The 22,275-nt window shown below is 36.2% G+C and overlaps 1 protein-coding gene across 1 annotated transcript in view; it reads left to right on the forward strand.

Moving 5' to 3' along the window:
* The first annotated feature begins 13,912 nt into the window (after window positions 1–13,912).
* The window catches only part of IL1RAPL1 (interleukin 1 receptor accessory protein like 1), a 1,227,390-nt gene continuing 1,219,027 nt past the window's right edge, over window positions 13,913–22,275 (forward strand). The window contains exon 1 of the mRNA XM_039857239.1: window positions 13,913–14,812. The gene's annotated coding sequence lies outside the window, so the exon portion shown is untranslated. The remainder of the gene's footprint in view (window positions 14,813–22,275) is intronic.

The following is a 22,275-nucleotide window of genomic DNA, read 5'->3' on the forward strand; positions in this document are numbered from 1 at the left end:
GCCTTGCCTGCGTCTCCACATCTTTTATGATTCAAGCTTGGGGTTGCAATGTATTACCAAAAATAAACAAAATTGGACGTTAGTTAAAGCAGTAAAAACAGATTTTATTCAGTAACTACCGCAATAGGGGAACATGCTGAGCTCAATTTCCAATTTGCTCAGAGGAGAGTGGGTGTTTTAAAGGGGGAGTGTGGGAGTAGAGGGGGACTGGAGCAGAGTCAGGGAAGTGAAAAGTTATAAAAGGCAGGGAAGAGGGTTGGTCAATGTAAATGCAATTAGGCCATCATGTCTGCTAACTGGCATTTATCAAAGTTAGAATTCTACCCTCTCATAGAAACTGAGAGACTGAGGCCCTATCCTTTCTGATGATTACATTTCAAAGGAATGACTTTCAGGTCCTTGAGAAAGACATTCCTTGGTTATAGAAGACTCTCCTCTGCTATATATACTCTATATATATGCTTTCTTCTATATATATATCTCTATATATATATATATATATTTTTTTTAATAAATGCTTTAAGAAAGGGAGGTCAGGCCCATCATCAGGTATTGGCTGGACCAAAAAGGTAAAATCTTTTGGCAGCCTTAAGCTTTTCCAGATAGGAATTCAGGGTGGGACTGGGTTGTCCCAGGGATGCAGCCTTAGGCTGACAGAAGCTATGCTAAAGTTTGCTCAAATCTCTTAGTGCAGGGGTTTGGATGGAGTCACTTATGCCCGAGAGTTTTTCAGTTCTCAGTGTCTACAGGAGTAACATCAAGACTGCTCAGAAGTGCTGTGCTCTTGGAGCACTGAAAAAATTAGGAGAGAACTAACTTTCTGGTATTCACTTCTCTACCCCTCCTCCTCTAAATACCCAAGCTGGAAGTTTATAACCTGAGGAGTATCTCCTCCTAGTGTCACCTTCTTCCGATGAGGGTAGAATGGATGCAAATGGAAGCCATTACCTGAGGGAGCAATGAGAAGTTGGCCTTGGCTGTAGTTTTGGGATGTCTGTTGCTATTCAATTTAGGGCTTATTCATTCCTCCGTACTGTACTCATTGGAGCTGAATGAATTGGGAGATGGCTTTCTCCTAACGTATTGCCTAACAGAGTAGCCAGTACCCTGGAGTGGGAGGAGATGGGCTCACAAATCAAAATAAGAAGGCATTATGAAGAGCATAGCTATTTGAAAAGGAAAATATATTCTGCATTACAGATTCCATCAGAAGCAAAAAGTATTACAACAAACAAAACAAGAATTTTAAATTATCTTAAAAATATTATGTGGGGAAAAAAATGGTTGAAACAGAGAATGATGGGAGAAAGAGCAGAATATCAAATTGAAGAATAAATGATGAATTTCAAGACCAGCTGGAGAAAATCCTCCAGAAGCTAGAAAGATAGGAAAGGAGACTACAAAAAATAAGCCAAGAGAAATGGAAGAGAAATGTTAGTACAAAAGTACCAACACCCAGAATAACAAGAACTCAGAGAAAGAGAAAGGAATAGAAATTAAAAAAAAAAAATTGAAGACATATGGAAAATGAATTTAAAATTTTTAAAGATTTCAGATTGAAAAGACCCAAAAGTGCCAAAGAGGAGATTTTTTTTTAAATCCACACCTAGATATATAATAGTGAAATTTTAGAATACAAAGACAAAATTCTAAACACAGGAAAAAGAGAGCAGGTGCCATACAAAGGAAGAAGAATCAGACTGATGTCAGATATTCCAACAACACTGGATATAAATGGGTATTTTCAAAGAATTGAAGGAAAATAACTTCGAACATAGTATTTCATATCTAAGATGTTATTTAAATAAGAGAACATGATAAAAATATTCTTGGGTATACAATATTTCAAAAGCTTTGTTACATAAGGATGCATTTAAAACACTTTTAGATGAATGCTTAAAAGACAAATCTGAAGCTGCAAAAGATATATGAAATAAATGTTAGTAAATAAATACCTTAGTAATGGTTGTTGTTGTTTAAAAAAATAATAAACATGAAAGAAAAAGGGAAACTATGTCCATAATAACCAATTGCTTAAAGTCTAGTTTAGTGACTAAGTTTATTGTGCAAATGACACCTGGACTTCTTGTTTACATGTGGATTCTCATTTAGCAGGTCTGTAATGAGGCCCAAAGTACTGCGATTCTAGTAAGTTCCCAGGTTTTGCTGATGCAGCTGGTCTTTAAACCATACCTTAAGTAAAAACCAGGGGCATAGGTTCAATCAACATGATGGGTATTGGAAGAAGGGAGAGATAAGGGATGAGAAAGCCTTTGCCTTATTTAGGGTGAGACATCAGTTATGAAAATAAAACAGGAGTAAAAAGAAATGCAGAAAAAGAAGGACACATTAAAGTAAGAAATTATGATGGTAGCAACAATAACAAAAATATAAATAAATGCAATAAATATAAATAGAAGAACACTATCAATTCAAAGATACAGATTAATAAATTAGATAAAAAGCCCAAATACAGTTTTAAAGGATTTACATGAGAAACATTTAAAGCATTAGGGCATGCAAAAGTTGAAAGTAAAAGAATGGGAAAAACAAGACCTATCAGGAAAACCCTCATCAAATCAATGTTGAGAGTTATATTATATTAAATAGAACTTAAGACTAAAAATATTAGAAATGGAGAGAGTCATGACATAACAAAGAGTTTCAAATCATCAAGAAAGTATAGCAATTTTAAACTTGTATATATCAATAAAATAGACTCAAAATATACACAGCAAAAAATTAGTAGTACTATATTAATAAATCCACTATCATATGGAAAAATGTAAAACATCTCTCTTGGTTATTTGCAGGTTATATAATAAACAGCTCAGCAAAGATATAGAAGTAATAAGTAACAATTAACAAACCCAATTTAATGGATAAATTTGGAACATTTATAAAAAGTCGATCATATACCAGCCAAGAAAGAAATCTTAAAAATTCACATCTCATAGTATCTAACCATAATACAATTATGTTAGATGATAATTTTAAAAATGAAAAGTATCTCTGAACATATGGAAATTTAAAACACACACGACTAAATAACTCTTAAACAAAAAATTCACAATGAAATTTGAAATTTAAAAAAAACAGAATGATAGAGAAAACACTAGATATCAGAACCTATGAGATACAGTAAGAGTGCTTTCAGAGAGCTTTATAGCCTCAAACACTAATATAAAAAAAGAAAAAAAGTCTCAAAATTAATGACATATGGTGTCATTTCACAATACATAAGTGTATCAAATCAACACATGATACAACTTAAACTTACACAATGCTATATATCAACTATATCTCCATAGAGCTGAAAAAAAATAAATCTAATTTAAAAAAGAATAGCAAAAATAAAAAAAAAAGACAAAAATACAATTAGGAGGTTACCAAAATATATTATGATTGGAATGGAGGATACAAGTACACGTAAAGAAAATTATTAGTTAGAATCTGGTCTTCATATGTGACTTGAGGGTGAGCCCTGGAGTTCATAAACACATTTGTGGGTTCTCCTTCCTGAATTCCTGCTCCTTGCAATCTTCCTGGTACTTTTCCATCTCTGCCCCCACCCTTTTTGGTTCCCTGGCCAGAAACTCTGATTACTGGCATGCTCTGTTGTGGATTTTTGAGATTAGACTCTTGTCCTGCCTCAAGTGAAAGAGGACAGAGGGCGAAACAAAACAAAACAAAACAAAACAAAACAAAACAAAACAAAACAATGAGAGTTTGTCCTACCCTCCTGGAACTGTAGCTCCATAGAACAGAGAAGAAAGTTCCCTCTCAGAGTTTTCATTCTTGCTGGTTCCAGTAACTGCAGCTGCCACCTCCTCCACCACCACTAGATTGCTTGGGGCCTGAGCACAAGAGAATAGAGAAACAGAGAAAAATTGCAGGGAAATTTCCACACTCCCTCTGAGCATTAGGCATTCCTTTTCCCAATCCTGGAGCCAGAGATAAGAGAGGGCTTCCCCTGAAGTTTCCTCTGTCTGAACTCATTTTCATGTTTCTGGTTGTGTTGACTTCAGGCTGGGAGATATCAAAGGGGGTGGATATAAACTCAATATAAATCCAGTCATACTTCGAATTCTGGTGTTCATTCTTGATTTGCCTGCTACCATTTCCTTCTCAGGGTATTCAAATATTTGTTCATGCATTCTGTCCAGGTTTTAAAGTTGTACTGAGTGGAAGAGAAAGAGTAAATTGTGCTTGCTGCATTTTATCAAGAATTGGAACTGATATACTTTTATAAAGTTGAAACAACTGAAATTTAAAATCTATATTCTTTCGGAATACCTATAGATGTGATAAAACTATATGAAAAAGAAGTCAAAGAAATAATGCACATGGGATTCAGGATGATGATTTCCTTAAGTGAGGGGAGGCAGATAGATAGGTTGAAAGGGGTACTATACCATATCTTTGACATTAGTTATTATCGAGATGCTTGCTTTTGTTTGGAATGGTGCTTTCTTGAGTGTTCCTAACCTCATGAAAAACAACTAAATAAGTACATGAATAAAACTGGGCCATACACAGACCAATAAAAAAGACTATTAACCAAGAATTGTGATCAATACAAGTTTGTATACCTGAGATATGAAAAAGAGGAAAAGAAAATGGAAGAAAAAAATTTCCTTGTCTTTGAATGGGTCAGAGGTTATAAATCAGGGTAGAGTAAGCTACTAACAAATGAACTTAAAATCTCTGTGGCTTACAAATGAAAATTTGCTTCTTACTCATATCAAGGCCAAGACTAATTTCTGGTTGTGCAGCTCTTCTCTTAGCAATGACTAGGGAGCCAAGAATCTTCCATCACATGACTGCACCATCTTAAAACCCTTTCCTTCAAGCTATGCATATGAAGAAGGCAAACATGAGACTAAAAACAGAGGAGGGGAGACCTCTCTGGAGATTTTAGGGATCAAGTTTGGAAGATGTGTGCAGCACATCTGTCCGCAATCTATTATGGCCCCACCTAGATGAAAAAGGACTTGGAAACAGTGTTTTTGAATGATTAAGAAGAAAATTAAAAATCTGGTGAACATAGCATTGTCTCTGTCATAAGATACTTTTATAATAATGATATTCAATATTCCACTTTTAGGTTATTGCCTATATTCTGCCATGCTGTACTCTCTAGTACCTAGTAGCTGCTGTACTATCATCTCATTCTAGTATAATATCTTTCTAATGTCTGCTAAACATATACATACCACACATACACACACTCACAAAAATTGAGTATGGGTATCTAGTTATTAACACCATTTATAATCTCTCTCTAGCCCCCTATATAATTTACTTAAAGAGTTGCTTTTCCTCAGTAAAAAAACTAGTTCCGAAAGCCATACTAGTATTTACATAAGGTTAACACACCCTCCATGGTACTATTTTTAAGTGTTTAAAAAAGTTGAAATAATAACATTTTTCCTGAAAGGTGTAATTTAATAATTTTCTCTTCATTTAACAGATCTCCTATAGGAAAAAGATAAACAGAGCAGAGTGATGCACAGCATCAAGAGTAACATACTCTTGCTGGAGAGACAGTACACTCAAAATTTTTGCTGAACTGTTTTAAGGCTTTAGTTTATAGCGTGCCATACAAGGAATATTTAAGTCAATAAAGACAATATACAAACCAAATACAAAAATGGTGATTTTTAGATAAATGTAGTATAGAGAAAATAATTAAAAGTTAGAGTGGAAGATAAATGTAGTGATTAAGGAAAGGCACAATTTCCAACTTTGCCACTGTGAGACATTGAGCAAGCTGTTAATAGTCTCTGTGCTTTGGTTTCCTCTCCTGTAAATTGGCTGTGACAATAGTACCTATTTCTTTTGAGTGAATTAGCACATATAGAATGCCTCCAACAGTGCCTGGCACATAAAAAGTCCTGGATAAATGCTAGCTATTATCATTTCACAGAAGAATTGAACAAAGCTTTGATTGACACTAAAAAGTCAAAGACATGATTATCTTAATTGTCTAGTTCCTATTCTATGTTAAATTATACTGAATTATATTTCAAAAGGAGAACCCCATTTATTTCCTGAAAACACTTTTTAAAATAAACAAACTCTGCCTTTTCATATCCACTTCATAGGAAGACCCCTCCCATATTTTAATGTGATAAAATATTTGACTTTCATAAATATCTGTGAATAGTTTATTAATTTTTATTAATTAGTTTTAGTAATGTATCATTGATGTGGGTGTTAGACTCCTTTTTTCTTTTGGTTTTAAAATGAACTTTTTTTAAAAAAAACTTTGTATTGAAATATGAAATATATACAAAAGTACACACATTGTATGCATGCAACTCAATGGATTTTCACAGTATAAACGTACTCAAGTAACCAACACAGGGCAAAAACAAAAAAACAAAAAAAGAACATTACCAGGACCGCCAAAACTCCCCTTGTGTAGATTAGCTTTGTCCTTTCTATCAATGCAATCTTACAGGATGTCTATTTTGTGTCTGCCATCTTTTGCTCAACATTATGTTTATGAGATTCAAATACATTGTGTTAATAGCTATAGATTGTTAGTTCTCATTCCTTTATGGCAGCCTGCAGTATGAACATACCACAATGTATTCATCCATTCTACTGTGGGTGAGCGTTTGAATAGTTTCCAGTTTGGAACTTTTGAATAAAACTGCTGTTAACTTTTTTATACATGCTTTTGATAAAAATACATATGCACTTCTATTAGGTACATACCTATGAATGGAAGTGATGGTATCACAGGTCACACATATGTTTAGAGTTAACAGGCACTGCTGAAAAGCTTTCCAAGATGACGGAAGCGATTCTTACTTTCACCATCTGATGTGAGTTGCAGTTGCTCCAACTCTTTGCCCACATTTTCTATTGTCCATTATTTCCTTTTAAGCATTCTCGTGAATGTGTCATGATATTGCATTGTGATTTAAATTTATATCACCATTATGTCTTATGAAGTCACTTTTTCATGCAATCATTTGCCATTTGGTTATCCTCTTCTGCAATGTGTATAAAACAGACTTCTTCCATTGTAATGTGTGTAAAACAGACTTCTGCAGTATTGTTCTGCAGTATTGTGTTCAGTATTATAACTAGCAGTTTTGAAGAAGCAGATTCACATATTTAGCTTGAACTGAATAAAGTTTGACTGGTCTTGAGATAATCTATTAATAATACTCAGGAGTTTTAGTCAGAGACAGGGTTAGTCCTAATGAAAAACAAATGTGGTTTATGAAAGAGAGAGAGAGAGAGAGAGAGAGAAAGAGAGGAGGAAGGAAGGAAGAAGGAAGGAAGGAAGGAAGGAAGGAAGGAAGGAAGGAAGGAAGGAAGAGAGAAAGAGAAAGAGAAAGAAAGAAAAAGAAAAAGAAAAAAAGAAAAAAAAAAAGAGTTGTTGAAAAAAAAAGAAAAGAAAGAAAGAAAGAAAGAAAGAAAGAAAGAAAGAGCGAGCTACCTTACTTGAATGTCGGTTCCCTTCAACTCTATCGCTAGTATAGAAAGGACAAAACACAAACAAAAATAGAAACATCTTTGTCTCCATCTACACCACTGTAACATTATCTGATTGGGAAAAAATAAATTAAGACAATTTTCAAAAGCTAAATTAAAGCAAAATATGCTTCCCTCAAATATGTACTATGTCCTGGGCACTCTATTAGGTATACATGCTACAATATCCCCAGAAGAAAGTTATCCTATCAAGTTTGTTTTTTATAGGAGGACATTGAGGCTCAGAGAAGGTAAGAAATTTTCTTAAGGCCACATAGTGATAGGCCAGGATTCAAACCAGATCTTATTATATTAGCTGTTTCTATTATGTCCTCAATTTATCTTTTTAAAGAAAAGGCTGACAGACAATATGGCTGAGTCACGGCAGAAGAGAACTCCTACCACTTCCTAGCTTTGTGAGCTTAAATAACTATGTCATTTGGCCAAGTGAGACTCAGTTCCCTCTGACTAAAATAAAGAGGCTATTCAAGGTTATTTCTAAAGCCCCCTTCAAAAACCGATTCTATGACTTTAAACACTTTTGATTTCTACTACCAGGACCAATGCTATTTATTTCCTTCTAGGTAGAAGAAAATTGGTCTTCTTAGATGTTACTCTTAGTTTATGGTCTTTACTCATTTTGTAATTTTGATTTTGCTCATCCCTCAAGGACAGTGAAATAACACCTCTGTTCAGTGTCCCTCGATTCTTTTAGACTGAATTCAAATCTCTCTTATAGTACTCATCACATTGTACCATCACATGCATTGTTCATGTGATCTCTCTCCACCACTAGACTTGAGCTCCTTAAGGACAAAGACCGTGCTTCATTCATTCCCAGAGCCCACATTCTGTCTGGTACACAGCATGTAATGGATAAGCCACAGACAAATGGATAAACACACAAGTTACCTGTTTCTGGTTATACGGGTTGACTAAAACCTGGAGATGGAACCTCTATGATTATTTCTTGTTACCCTCTATGTTAGATTCCCAGACACCAAACAAGGATATGATTACAGGCAAAGTCCTGGCTTCAGCCTGATTCCATAGGGGACCTCTGGAGTGTTATGCCTCGGAGTTTTTTTCCAAACTGTAGTCAAAAGAGCTAGGGTTTCATACTCCTATATCAGGCAGTCATTGGCTAAGATGGCAGAGGGTTGTCAACTTCAGGCACTTTCAACTCTCATCAGAGGCAAGCCACGCAGCACCGGTGGCCCAAGAGTGGCAGTTAAAGAGGGCCTAGGTGCTAGCCTTTAGATACAAAGCACAGAGAAGGAAGGGCGTGATGGCTGTGAGCACAAAGAGCTAGAACCTGAGGGGATTGGGCGGAACTTTGACAATGCCTGCTTTACCTTTTTCCTCTTCATTTGAAAAATATTATATATCCATTAAATTTAGGAAACCACTGGTATTTGATTCCATATTTTATGCTCTGAAACATTAGCTCACACTGCTCTCTTCCTTCAGTAAATTATTTTATTGTGCCTTAGTTACCACGAAGCACTCTAACTCAGTGGAAGAGGTCTTTCACATATATACAACAAAACTACTTCATTTAATTTCCCAAACCCAGAAGACTTTTTAATTCTGCCCTAACTCCTCCAAATCATTCAATGCAAGAAATGTTATTACCATTTTACTTGTGCCAAACATAATATCTGAAGCTATTTGTGTGTGTGTGTGTGTGTGTGTGTGTGTGTGTATGTGTATGTGTGGATCATTCAGTCTGAAGTAGAATGCATTGCCACAAATCTTGCATCCTGGATATCATGAAGCTTGGTATAAATACATATAAAAAAGTAGCACGTGGTCTGCTTCAGTAGAACCATAGGCGGAGGTCAGAAATTCACCAAGAAATAGGGCTTTTAACTCCAAAGTTCTGGTCTGATACCAATAAAACGTAAGCTTTAGGAGAGCAGAAAATTTGACTGTATATCCACAATGATATCCTCATTACCTCAAACCGTGCCTGGCACATAGTGGGTTTTCAATGCACATTTCCTGAATTGATTACAATTTTACCCACCTGAAATATTGTTCTGTGGTTTTATTTTAACTAGTTGTCAGCATGGAATGACTTCTGCATTCTCTCCTGGAAGTGGGTGAATTTCCATGGTGAGCAATTCCTCTATATACAGTTTGCAAATCATTTTGGGAACCTTCCAAATGAAAGGCACTGTATAAATATACCCTCCCACCAGCAGCCAGCCAGCTTTCCACCGGGGATGCATTTGCATCGCTTATGTACATAGTGTTTCATTTGGGGCATTGCTTTTATTTTTATGACCATAAAAGAAATATTCACAGTATGAACAATAATGTAAACTGCATTCAAGAAGATATATATTTGTATGTTTTTATGATTCAAAACTTAGAAATCTGAAAGAAAAGCAGGCATGACATTTTTCTCTCCTGTTGCTGTTTGCTTTTTCATAGCGTTCTTTATTATTTCTGAACTTTACGGTGGAATTTTGCTGAAATGTTCAAGTCTTTGTACATCATTTGAGAATATGTGGTGGTGGGTTCAAATGAATGTTGCTGGCAAAAGGCCTGAAAATGAAGGGCGCTTGATTTTGCATTTATTCATATCTGTAATAATAGTTTTGCTTTAGCGCTGCCTTTTTGTGGATGGAGTCCTCTTTAAGGAGAGAAAAAGAAAAGTAAGCAACCTTAGGTATAAAATACTTTCTAAGTAACTTAGCATGATAATGCAAACATTCACAGACGGAACAGACTTTGAAGAGACATATTTTAGCCTTTTAAACAAAAGGGGGACTGATTTCATAGAACAGTTACTGGGGAGCTAGAGTCTGAATTTTTAGCACCAGAAAATGTTTAATGAACTTCAAAATAAATTGCCAACAGAGTTAAATCAAAACCTCTATAAATTATGTATTTACTTACAGAGAATTATCTCTTACAAAAGATGTACTGAATTATAACTCCTTAATTTATACATTTCCATAATTAATTAGTTTAAGTGGAATGAAATATCCCACACCAGACATATTTTCCAGATATCTAGCCTTAAGGATTTCATTAAAAAGATGAGCTACTCTGAATATTCACATTAAAATGAAAAGGTTTTTTATACAACAAAACATTTAAAAAGGTACATTAAATAAAACTCTTGCTCATTTCACTTAGGAAGATGTAAAATGTGGAAAATTAAATGTGGGCTACCAACAGTTAAAGGTGAACTCATAAGAATTTGAGTTCATTTCCTGTGTTCACAATTCTCTTTCATAAATACAAAATCCACTATTTTCTCACTCTTTAGTACTAAAACAATGAAAGCGATTTTGAAACCTTAGCTATAGAACAGTAATGTTAGGAAATAGCTTGCTCAGGTTATTTGTGGCTTATAAAGTAGATGTTATTGTATTCTCCATCTCCTCAGTCAGAATATTATTACAGCTAAACTTTAATTTTACACTCTCAGTAATACCAACTTTGCTTCATTAAAATGAATGTCTTATTTAACATATCTCAACATTATTCTTTTTTATTTTCAGGAAATAAAACAGTAGTTCCTTCAACTGAGAAAAGCTAGAAGCATGCAATTGATCTGCAGCCAGTTTTTACTACAAACCCCATAATGCTTTGGATTATAGCCTACAATCCCCATACTGCAGCACCAAATTTACTGTTAACCATCCCATTACTGGAAAAGAAAAAGAACAGAATATTTGAGAACTATGTAACATACAAGGAGTCTGCTTAAATAGTAAATTATTAATTTTTGCAGTATTTGATATTTATTTGCCTTTTTCTTTATAAAAAGGAATATTTATGGATACTCACACTAATTTTTCATTCTGAATAAAATATCACCTTTCTCAAACAATGTGCCAAGGTATATACTTCCCATATCAAAGCCGTTTTTTACACCTATCATTCAGTTGTATAATTTTTTACCCCCTCTGAAGGGAGGTCAGTTTTTCAGATTTTAAAATAAAATCACAATTCATTGTTTAATGCTCCAAACATCTGCAAATGAGCATTCGATGAAGTAATTAAAATTCTTAATGAGATGCACCTTGCAGCTGCTGTTAGTCTTAATTGGCAATAATGCAGCTACATTTTTGTTCTGACACATATCTTCAGAGGAGTTAGAGAATTGAACGGAGGCAAGAGAAAAATGTTCCCACACAGTTCAAGACAGTTCGCACAAAGAGGATCCCATGGCAACAAACAGCGAGGCCCACAGTTGGCTCTGTAAAATCCAGGAATAGACAATGCTTCACCTCTGATTCGAACAAACCACTTCTCTTCCTGTATCTGAAGGGAAAGCATTTTAAATCATCTCTTGCAGTAGGAATGAAATGGTCAAATGTTCACTTGTGTCTTTAACATACTTTTCAAAGCTTCTAGATACTCTTCCGCATGTAGCCCACATCAAGGTAATAATTAGAACTTGTGCTCTGTGTAGAGCAACAATGTGCCTAGCTGAAGCCTTGCAAATAGAAAACCTGATTTTTGTGCCATATGGAGCTAGAGTGGACCTTGGCAAGCAATTCATTTCAACCTGTTATTTCACAAAGAAACTGAGACCAAGGCAAATTCAAGTGATTCCTTCGTGTAATTACGGCTACTTAGGAATAGAAATTAGACTTAAATCTAAGATTTGAGCCTACAGTCTAGGACTTTTGCTTCCAAACTTTACTTGAAGCTGTTAAATTTGTTAGTTGTACTCCCTCCCAGTCCGCTTGAGGGCTAGTTCTTCACTTAAATGGGTCAGCTAAAGGATCGTGTTAGGTATTGAAATGTAGATCACCTGCGATGAGAAGAGACCACCCTTTCTCATTGGTGCTCAGTCTGCTCTGGATTGGAGCATGTGGGGAGGGAGAAGGGAGAAGAGAACAGCTGGCACATAGGAGGTTAATGTGGGTGTGTTCCCTCCGGGGAGAAACCATGTAAGACTTGCTACACACTTTAACCAGCTATTCCCTCAGCTTGGACTAGAAAGTTCGGTATACTTTCCTTAAAATTACAGGTTGACGTCCCTTTCCAGTCTCCCAGTCCCCATTCAGTGTCACCTTTGCCCTGAGTTTAGCTTGCATTATACCAAATATTTGCAAGTATTTCCTTCATCTTCAATTGTGTTTCACTCCCCAAATTAAATGAATATACGGTTCTCTAAGGCCAAGGCTGCTTTATCTATTTATTGTTCTATTTTTGGTTTATCCTGTTAAACTGTACATTACAAAAGCATGTGGAATATGCTGTAGAGGGTTAAGGTTTTCTAGAACGGGGGCTACAGGTGGTGTGTGGAAAAGGGTGAAGAGTGGGAAGAGGGAGGGGTAGTGATTGGGAAAGTGTTTTCCAGTCCTTTAACTGGCCCACTCTGCTGTCAGAACCTAACCCTGCATTGACAGTGTAAATATTGACGCTTCCCTAGAGTCTTGCTACTCCAAGTGTGGTCCATGGACCAGCTTATTATAAATGCAGACTATCAGGCCTCACTCCAGACTAACTGAATCAGAATCTGCATTTTAACAAGACACCCAGGTGCTCAAGTTCAAGTTTGAGAATACAGAATCACATGTGAGTATTACACTATCTCAAGGTAGTATAAAGGGCAAGGATCTTAAACTGAATAAAATACCTTAACTTATTTGACCAGTGCCTACTTTGTCCCTCTCCTTCCATCACAACTCCATCTCAGAATCCTGCAGCGAACTCTATTACACAGTGGATGGAAGGAAGATCTTTTTCAATCTCCTTCTCTCTGCGCACCCCACCCTCCCAGAGAGCCTTCACAAACATCCGTCTCCCAAGTCCCGCTCACTTAGGCAAGACTCTGCTCCTCCTCAAACTGACAGAGCAGCTGCGTGGAGGATTTCTGCCTGATGGACTCACAATTTACATACCAATACAGACGGAAGCACTTTGCAAAACTGTCCTTTAGAAACAATTATCACCTTGCCTCTTGAGGTTTGCAGCCGTTCCCCCCCACCCCATCCCGCTCCCTTTGGAAATCCGGCTTAAAGTGAAACTGAGATGGGGCGGAGGACGGGGGAGAGAGAGGGAGGAAGACTGCGCGTGACAAAAAATCTGCTCTAAGGAGAGATGAAAAGGAGGTTATTATAAGCGTGTCAGTTTAGGCATCGCTCTCTGTACCTTTCTGCTTCCTAGAGAAATGGAACCGTAATTTTAAGGAGGCTAACTCAAGACTGGGAGCGTCCGTGTTTGCCGGTTCACTTTTGCCTGAAAGGACAGATTCCTGTCATTCGAGGCCTCTCCTGGTCCTTTCCAAAAGATTCCCAGGCTACCCTTCTTCCTCTTCAGTCTTCTGAAAACTAAAACTCGCAAAGCGGTGGCATTCTGTGGATTGGCTAGTACTAAAATATCCATTGGGTGGCAGTAACACTATCCTCTTTATGACTTGCTGCAAACCAGAGAATGCATTCAATCAAATGAACCGATCTTGTAGAAACACTGGAATCATTTATGCATTGCAGTTTCTCTTTCTTGTTTTTGCTTCTTCTTCCCTGGGATATTCTGAGTGGATTGTGGCTATTTATCAAGATCTTGTGCTATTCATGGTTAGCTTGTCGTTTTCGCTCAGGATTAGCATCATTCAAGGCAAAGGCAAAGCTGCTATTTTTCCCCCCACTCTTTTTTGAAAAATCATTTTTTGGGGGCTGCTGAAGAGAGCTAGGACCCAGGAGACACCTTCCCAAACAGCAGGGGTTGTGTGCTTTCACATAGCAGTACTGTACAAGGAAAACCCCGTTGGATCTGTTATTGCGGGATACTTGTGAAATATACATAGGATTCTTTCTTATGGCTGCATCCCGGATCTGGAAATTTTACTTGGGGACTAAGAGGATCTGAAAGGCTACATGATACGGAAGATTTGCAAGCAAGACTCCGATTCTTGTCATAGAGCTCACAGACTTCCTCACTTACTGGCCTTTTTCCTTCCTTCTTTTTTTTTTTCTTTAAATTTCTTCCCTCTTTTTCTGCTCTCTCCTCTCTCAGTCTCTCCTTTTTCTATCTGCCTCTTCTTTTTTTCCTAGTTTTCATTTTTTCCCTGCTCTGTACCTGGATTGTATCTTCACCAAACAATCGGGCACTTTGAGAACTAACTGGAGGCAGTCTTGTAGGGAAGAGCTGTATGGAATTATCTGCTTTTATGGTGAACTTGGCATTTGTGAATGGGTATCTTGTTCACGATATTAATTGCTAGCAAAAACAAGAAAAAGAACACAGGAGTAAAACGTGGATTTTTCTGAATACGCATTGTGATGACCAGCAATTACCTTACCGACTGATATCCAGAGGAGAATAATTTACAAGACTGTTGACGGTAAGGTCATTTTATATATGCAAACCCCTCAGTGGCGTGAGCAAACTTGGGCGTTTGTAATGGGAATGGGTGACTTGGGTGATTGCTGCATCGCATTGATGGCTGTGATGTGGCCGTTATTGGCACTGAATGGAATAACTGCAGTTGGGTGTGTTAGTGTGTGTGCGTGTGTGTATGTGTGTGTGTGTGTATGTGTGTGTCTGTGGGTCTGTATTCTGAGTGTAATTGAAAATAAATCAAAGCAATGCTCCCCCCTCCAATTATTTTGATGTGGAAGAGTGTCTCGAATTAATTCTGGGTAGTCACTCTTTTGTTTGGATGCAACATTTGTGGCTCCTGTGTTCTGGAAGAGGTAGCAGCAGTGAAAGGAACACTTACTGAAGAGCCCTATTTAAAATGAAACGAGCTACTCTTTATTCATTAAAAGAAATATATTTTAAACTCAGTGCAGCATTCTGCTGCATTTCACAGCCGCAATGGGACCAGGGACATCCCACTTGTCAAGTTCTTAAACTTTAAGATGATAATCATTGTTAATTGTTCTCTAGGAGATTATTAGGTACCCTGGGCTACTTTTTTATCCACTGGATTATCATTCAGTATAAAAAAGAAAAGAAAAGAAAAAGCTGAAAATGACCAAAAAAGAAAAAAATAGTGCAATATTATTTTAAATGTCACCATAATGATTTCTTTTTCAAGTTCAATTGCCCCATAATTATTTACCCAATACCCTAAATAGCTGAAGCTGTGACCCACGTGCAGGAGAGTCGAAGGTCTGGAACCAGAGAGCATCCTTTTATTGCAATGCAGCCAGCTTTGGAAATGCAGGCAATTACACACTTCCCTTAACCTTAAGTTGAGGATGCCTCTTATCTGCTACATCTGTTTTACCCTTTCGGTAAAAAGTTAGAGACTGGAGCACGAAGGATGCTTCAACGTATTCTGCCTGGGAAATGGGATAAAAAAAATCAATATTGATGACGTGGTTCAGTGCACCGTACTGCAATGCTAAAGTCCCATATTCAGTACCTATGATGAGAGAATGGAGCATTTACATGTGTTATAAATCTCACCCGGTAGATTGATCTGAAGGGGAGGGGGAGAAGATATGTGGATATGTAGGAAGATGGATGGAAGTCGTGCATAATCGGTGATTATGTAACTTCATTACATCAGTGAGCTTCAGTCAACGATAGTGAGATGAAATGATTGTATAGAGAGAGGCTCCATCACCCTGTTAACTTTTGAAGGCTTGTAACAGCTAACAGAGGAGGAGGGCAGACAGAGATTAGCTCCAAGGGTCCTGTGAACCCTGATCTCTGTGGGAAATTTAGTCTGAGTTTTCTTATAGTGAGTTTCTGAGGGACAGCCGATCCATGTAAGCTTTACGGCTGGACAGGAGCAATTTTAGCCACACCCGTGGAGAGTCAAAATGAGTCCGCAATGTTTCACAAGTGCCCCATTGAGTAACTGGGGCCAATGATACCAGCCAAGGTCATAGTTCTGTACCCTATGATTGAAATATGTGACCCCAACTGAGTAGAAAGTTAAATCCATTGAAATGAGGACTGTGAACTGAAAGACTATTTGGGGTCCTCTCTTGCATTTTTCCTGCTAGAGCTTGATGCAGATTTCAGTCTGGTGGTTCCCTCAATAAAAATGATTGCCTCCACAGTGTGTCAGAAATGAGTGTTTGCTACCTTTATCTTTGCCTTGACAACCCGTTTCTGGGCCATTTTAACCCTCTGGGAAAAGAGAAGTAAAAACCTTCAAAGGTAATGATATCTTGTTAAGTTAAAAAACAAATGGCAATGAATTCATTATTAAAACAAATCCCAGAAATAAGGAGCAATCTATTTTCAAGTTTTACTTATTGAATGGCTTAAAGGACATGTTGCAGCCGCCTGTGACTTTTACCATGAGATGAGATAAATGTACTGTGCTCGCTGTACAGAGGAGGGGATGGGATGCTGCAGAATAAAATGTCATTTTCCATGGTCTTTTATTTGGAGCTGTCTGTGAGTTTCTTTAAAAGAAGATACTCATCAGCTCCTTTGGCCTTCTATGGTTTTAGGTTCTGTTTTCCCTTCAATAGATTACATACCCCCTCAAAAAGAAACTCTGATAAAATCTTCACCTTATTGAATTAAATCATTTTCTCTTTTCACTTAGTTGTGTTATTTTCTACTTCCCTTTACATTTATTTTACAAAAAAAGGCGAAATGACTTTTCTAACATGGAGATGAGATGATTCTTTCGGTGTTTTTTCCCTATGTAGTCAGACGCAAGATCTAGACATCCACTAAGTAACTTTGAAAAGATCTGCTCACCCCCAAGTCAGAATGGTGGAATGGTGGAAAGAAATCTTGAACTCTGATATTTGAGATGACTTTCTTATTTCTGTAGGACATGCCCCAAATGTTAATATATTGTTCCAATGGATTTGGAGGTTTGATGTTCAGATTGTGTAGGAAATTGGATGCGAAGTTAACTCCTGATTCCTTCCTTCAGGGGTCAGGGTAACACTGCAGCTGCTTCTATGCTGTTAGTCTCCAACTATGTGCAGAAATATAGCCTGCAATGATTTTGCCTGTACTCCTAATTTTAATATTTTATAAATGACTTCCTCAGTTGTTTACTGACATAAGCCACACATATGTTACCGAAATGGCATATCCTACAGGCTTTATAAGCTCTGTAGTGGATGGAAATAATACTAGAAAGGAAAAGAGGTCTCTAAAAAAGGACATTGCCTGTGAAATATACATACACATGTCATTGCTATCCTTTTACTTGAAGACTGCAAATAGATTCACGTTAGGAAAGATAGTTTCAATGATTTTAATGGCACTTTATAACCTGTTACTTTCTTTTGGAAGAGGATTATGTAACTGAGCCACATTATGGCATTTTTCTTAAGTATCCTACAAATCAATAATAAAAAGCTTTGCTTAATAGAAAAGCATTTAAACATGAAGGCAGTGAATAATTTAAACTATAATATCTATTTCTCTATTTTATTGCCATTTTTTCAGTCCAAGTTATGCAGTTAGATTAGAAAATATTCAGGAGAATAGAAGAAGAAATTCTATTTATAAATATAGAAGGTACTAATTTTGTTTCCTGACCAGTTGCTTCAGCAAAGTCAGGAGATTTAGCTGATAAGTAACCACAGTATTCCTAAAACTAGAGGAAAATTTAAAAGGAATTTTTATTATGTTTGCAAAGTATGTGTTATTATTAAAAAGACAAATAGATAAAATATTTTAAAGAATCACTAGACTTTTAGGATTAATTTAAGATTTATATTTCAGACTCTTAATCTGTTATACACTGAAGTGTTTGGGATATACTTTGTCTTACAACAGATATGATCTTTGGTGTTTGGCAAATATTGTGTTATTGTAAAGGAGATTACTCCATAATTTGTGACAACCAAAGCACCCAAATGTTGATTAATAAGACTTAAAAGTAGCAAGTTTTCTAGTAATACTCAACTTATAAAGCATAATTATAATGACATCATTTGGGCAGCTATAGATAAGGCCATGTCAGCATTTTTCTTATTAAATTCCAAACCTATTTCCATTAGTTGTATTAGGAATCTCACAGAGGAAGGTGCTTAGCTCTCTGAGACATCCAGGCATTGTAGAATTCGGGGCTGAGTCAGAAGGCCTGAGTTGCACTGCAGGCTCTATCAGTTACTAGTCTTGTGACTTCTGACCCCTCATTTTAGCTCTCTGTGTTTAAGATAATCATTTAAAAAAACAGACTAGTTACATATTGCACTAAAGAAATCAGATGTGTGTTTAAGCACTTACCATCGTGCTATGCCTTAGAGATATATAGAATTATTATTATTAAAGGTTCCCCAAAGTTGGATGAATTTAATATTGCATTTTTCTCATGCCCTTATTGTAAATCTTTATAGGCACTTTCCAGTACCAATTACAGTTAGGTGGTAGGTAAGATTGTTCATTGAGTAAGTAACATAGATGTAAAGCTTTGGTTGCTAATTTTCACTCAGGACTCAGTTTTTTTTTTTAGCAGTACTCATATGGGAATGTAGGTGTCTTAAGTAACTAAAAAAAGTTGCTTTTGAATAACAGTCAAAGAATGGTAACTAAGGGTTTTGTGTGTGTTTTAAGCCGTTTTCTTTTTCTTTTCTTTTCTTTTTTTTTTATTCTCCTGAGTTCTTAGGTGTTTCTGTTTTGGGGACCAATAGTACACAAACAAATGTTCACAAACAAACTTGATGCTACCACTTAAAATGAGTCAGTTGACCAAAAAGCTACTCTCATTTATCACTTTATTAACAAAAGCATCATGGGCTTGAATACTAAGAGAGGACATAAGGATATAAAGATAATATTTCTATTTTGGAATTTGCTAGTTGCAATAATTGCTAACGTTCTTTAGGGGGAGGCAATCCCCCATGTGTCCGTACTAACACTGTATTTCTTTAATGTTTTTGTATCTTAACATAAATATATTTACACATATAAGAAGGGCATAGTTAGTGATATGACCTTCCATATATGTTTTTAAAGTGATTGTATAATGAGGTGAAAAAGTAAGATTTTATATTTTGGTTAAGGTAGAATTGGAAAGAGGAAAATTAATGCTACAAATAAAAGTATACGTGGACCTAAAATAAAGAACTTTTCTGCTATAGAACATTCTTCTCTCCCTGCCTTCCCAGTGTCTTCCTTTTTACCTTAAGAATCCCTAATATTTCTTTGTTTCAGATGATTTTGATCATGCCTGTTTCTGTGACTTCATTGATGCCTTTAAATAGCAAGCATTTTCTTGGTTTCCTAGTTTTTAAAAATGCATATTCCTTATGTCTCACGGAAATGCTTTAGATTTGCTCTAGCAGATTTACAAAGGAATATTGTAGGAATGTAGACAGGCTTGTTTATTTGACAAATTCTGCTAATCACCTTACAAATATGCTTTTAATTTTTATCCAGAGAATGCCACCCTAGAGTATCTTACACTGCAGACAGCATTCCATTACAGGCCAACCACATGGCTCAATGGACATGCCCTTGCTGTTTACCCTGACCACTGGCTTACAATGAAAGATCCTTAATTGACATGCTTTTTTAGTTCCCCTGTGTAGAAACAATATTCAGGTGCAAACCCCTAAGACTCTTAAGGCTTTTAGCTTTAGAGAAGGGATGACTGACTGGCCTGGTGTTGCTTTCCTATTGCATGATCTGAAATTGCCAAGCAGTGAACTTGGATAAAGCAGAGAGAGAAAGCAAAGCCCAAAGATTTTTCTTCTGAAAATCTGCTCTTTCCCGTTTTCATATTAAAACATTAAAAGTAACCTTTTTCATAGGAAGCTATTCAAAGGGCATGTTGTAGTTACTATGTCCATACATATAAAATACAACAAAAGGCATTAAATGAGCTATTTTTTTTTCATACATGGGCTACATGTTTAAGAATATATATTTGAGAGTAAACTTAGGCTGTATTTTGTAATACCTCCTAAGTCAGGAAATTGTGTGTGGAGTTTGGACTCACCAAAAAAATGAAATGGACTGTGAATTGCGATCATATAATTATAGACTTTCACTCTTGCAATATGTTCGTTAATTACGTAGCTTTATGTGAATTATAACAAACCACTGTATGAATAATCATAAAATCATTCATACAGTGGTTGATTTTTCTCATGTCCTGATCAAAGTGACTTAATTGGTTGGTTCTTACCCTATCAACGTTTATATGTAATATAACTATGACTTAGGATAGTGATCGTCATCATTTTCTGCTATAAAGTTCCCCTTTTTAATAAAAACATTTTGGAAGGCTACTTAATCATAGTTGTACTTCCAGTAGCAGTTGATTGAGAAAATGCATAATAACAATAAATTATAAATATAATAATTCTTTTGAAAAATGAATTTGTATATAGTCACAACAGAGTCTACTTATATCTTTGGAATACATTATTTATCTACATAGAAAATTTGGCATACATATGGAGTCTAGACCCCGCGGAGCAAATCCTGCAGCCTTGGTAAATAAAAGGCCTAGAGCCAAATATCTAGAGCCAAAATACTTGCACTTCATTATGAACATAAATTATGTTTATCTTACATACAAAATGAAAGGCAAGTGGCTTATAGTGGTGGAATATGGATCAAAGGAGTTGGATTGTGGATAGACTTGAAGTATCTAATTTCCTATGAACATATATTTAAACTTCCAACACAGGTAAATTCACATTCAAATTTTAGGATTCAACTATTACAATGTAAAATTGTCTGATATTACAACATAACTGCATTTTTAAAGATAAAATAAACATTTTTATTGAAGTCCAAATGAAAATGAATTATTATAAATATAGCCAGAGGTGATTACAGTGGCCTCATAAAAATCTAGTATAATTATATACAGTGTAGGAGTAAAGAATGCCCCACTATGTCATTTTAACCAACAAGGAAATTTTGAATGAGAGGAACGAAATTAAATTTCCAAGATCTCACAGTTTCGTTGGTTCTCCCAGAATGCACGATTCTGGTTTTTTGAAATGATACAAGCCCTCAGCTGAATATTTTTATTATAACAATATGTCCTGGCATAAAATAGTTTTCAGCAGTGTGCAGCATAAGAAAAGTAATTGTTCTTGTTGAGGGTAATTGTAGTGGATCTAATCATTTGGCCTTTTACCCGCTTTATTAGACTTGTCATCGCTCTCATGGTGCCCCTACTCAGAATTTGTGGACTTTATGTTTCTTTTATGCATATTGTGTCCTTGTTGACCTCATTTGCTCTCTGGAGACACAATATAGGGAGAGCTGGGAAAACAGGTCACTGGCGGGGCCTCCTTGCTTTTTCTGTACTGTCTTCTTTCCCATTAGCTTTAGTATCTCTCAACCTGCAGGGAACCTCTCTTCTCTGGAGCCCTTCCCTTTACCTGACTCTGCTTCACATCCGCTCTGGACATCCTGAGCATTTAAAACTGCCCTCATTGTCTCAGCATTGTATGCTGCTTTCTTGTTTCCAAAGTCATCCACCAAGGGGTCTTATTGAAATATCTTTCAGCCACATTTTATCTCACTTTGAAGAGATGAAATTTCATATTTTATTTCTTCATCAACAGGGTTACCTGTTTATGTAGTTAGTAATGAACCAATTTGGAAATGATAAAAACAGTATTATTTTTATCAGGGTTGCCAAGTTACCACCACACAGCTACTAAGTAAAGAATATACGGGTGTGTGATTTTTGTCAAGATGTTTAACATATGAATCAATAATGCTAAAGAGAAAATTTTGGAATAACAGGCTTGCCCCCTTCGTATTATAATAGTGACATTTGGAGAAAATATGCCATTAATTTTCCCCCCACCGACTCAGAAAAAAATGGCTTCCATAAGACTGTATTTTTAATGATGAGGAGGAGAGGAAGCTGTGGAGGATACACTTTTATTCCAGTCAGTT

The sequence above is a fragment of the Pteropus medius genome, unplaced genomic scaffold (genome assembly GCF_902729225.1).
Source record: "Pteropus medius unplaced genomic scaffold, Ma_sr-lr_union100, whole genome shotgun sequence".
In the NCBI taxonomy this organism is placed as follows: Eukaryota; Metazoa; Chordata; class Mammalia; order Chiroptera; family Pteropodidae; genus Pteropus; species Pteropus medius.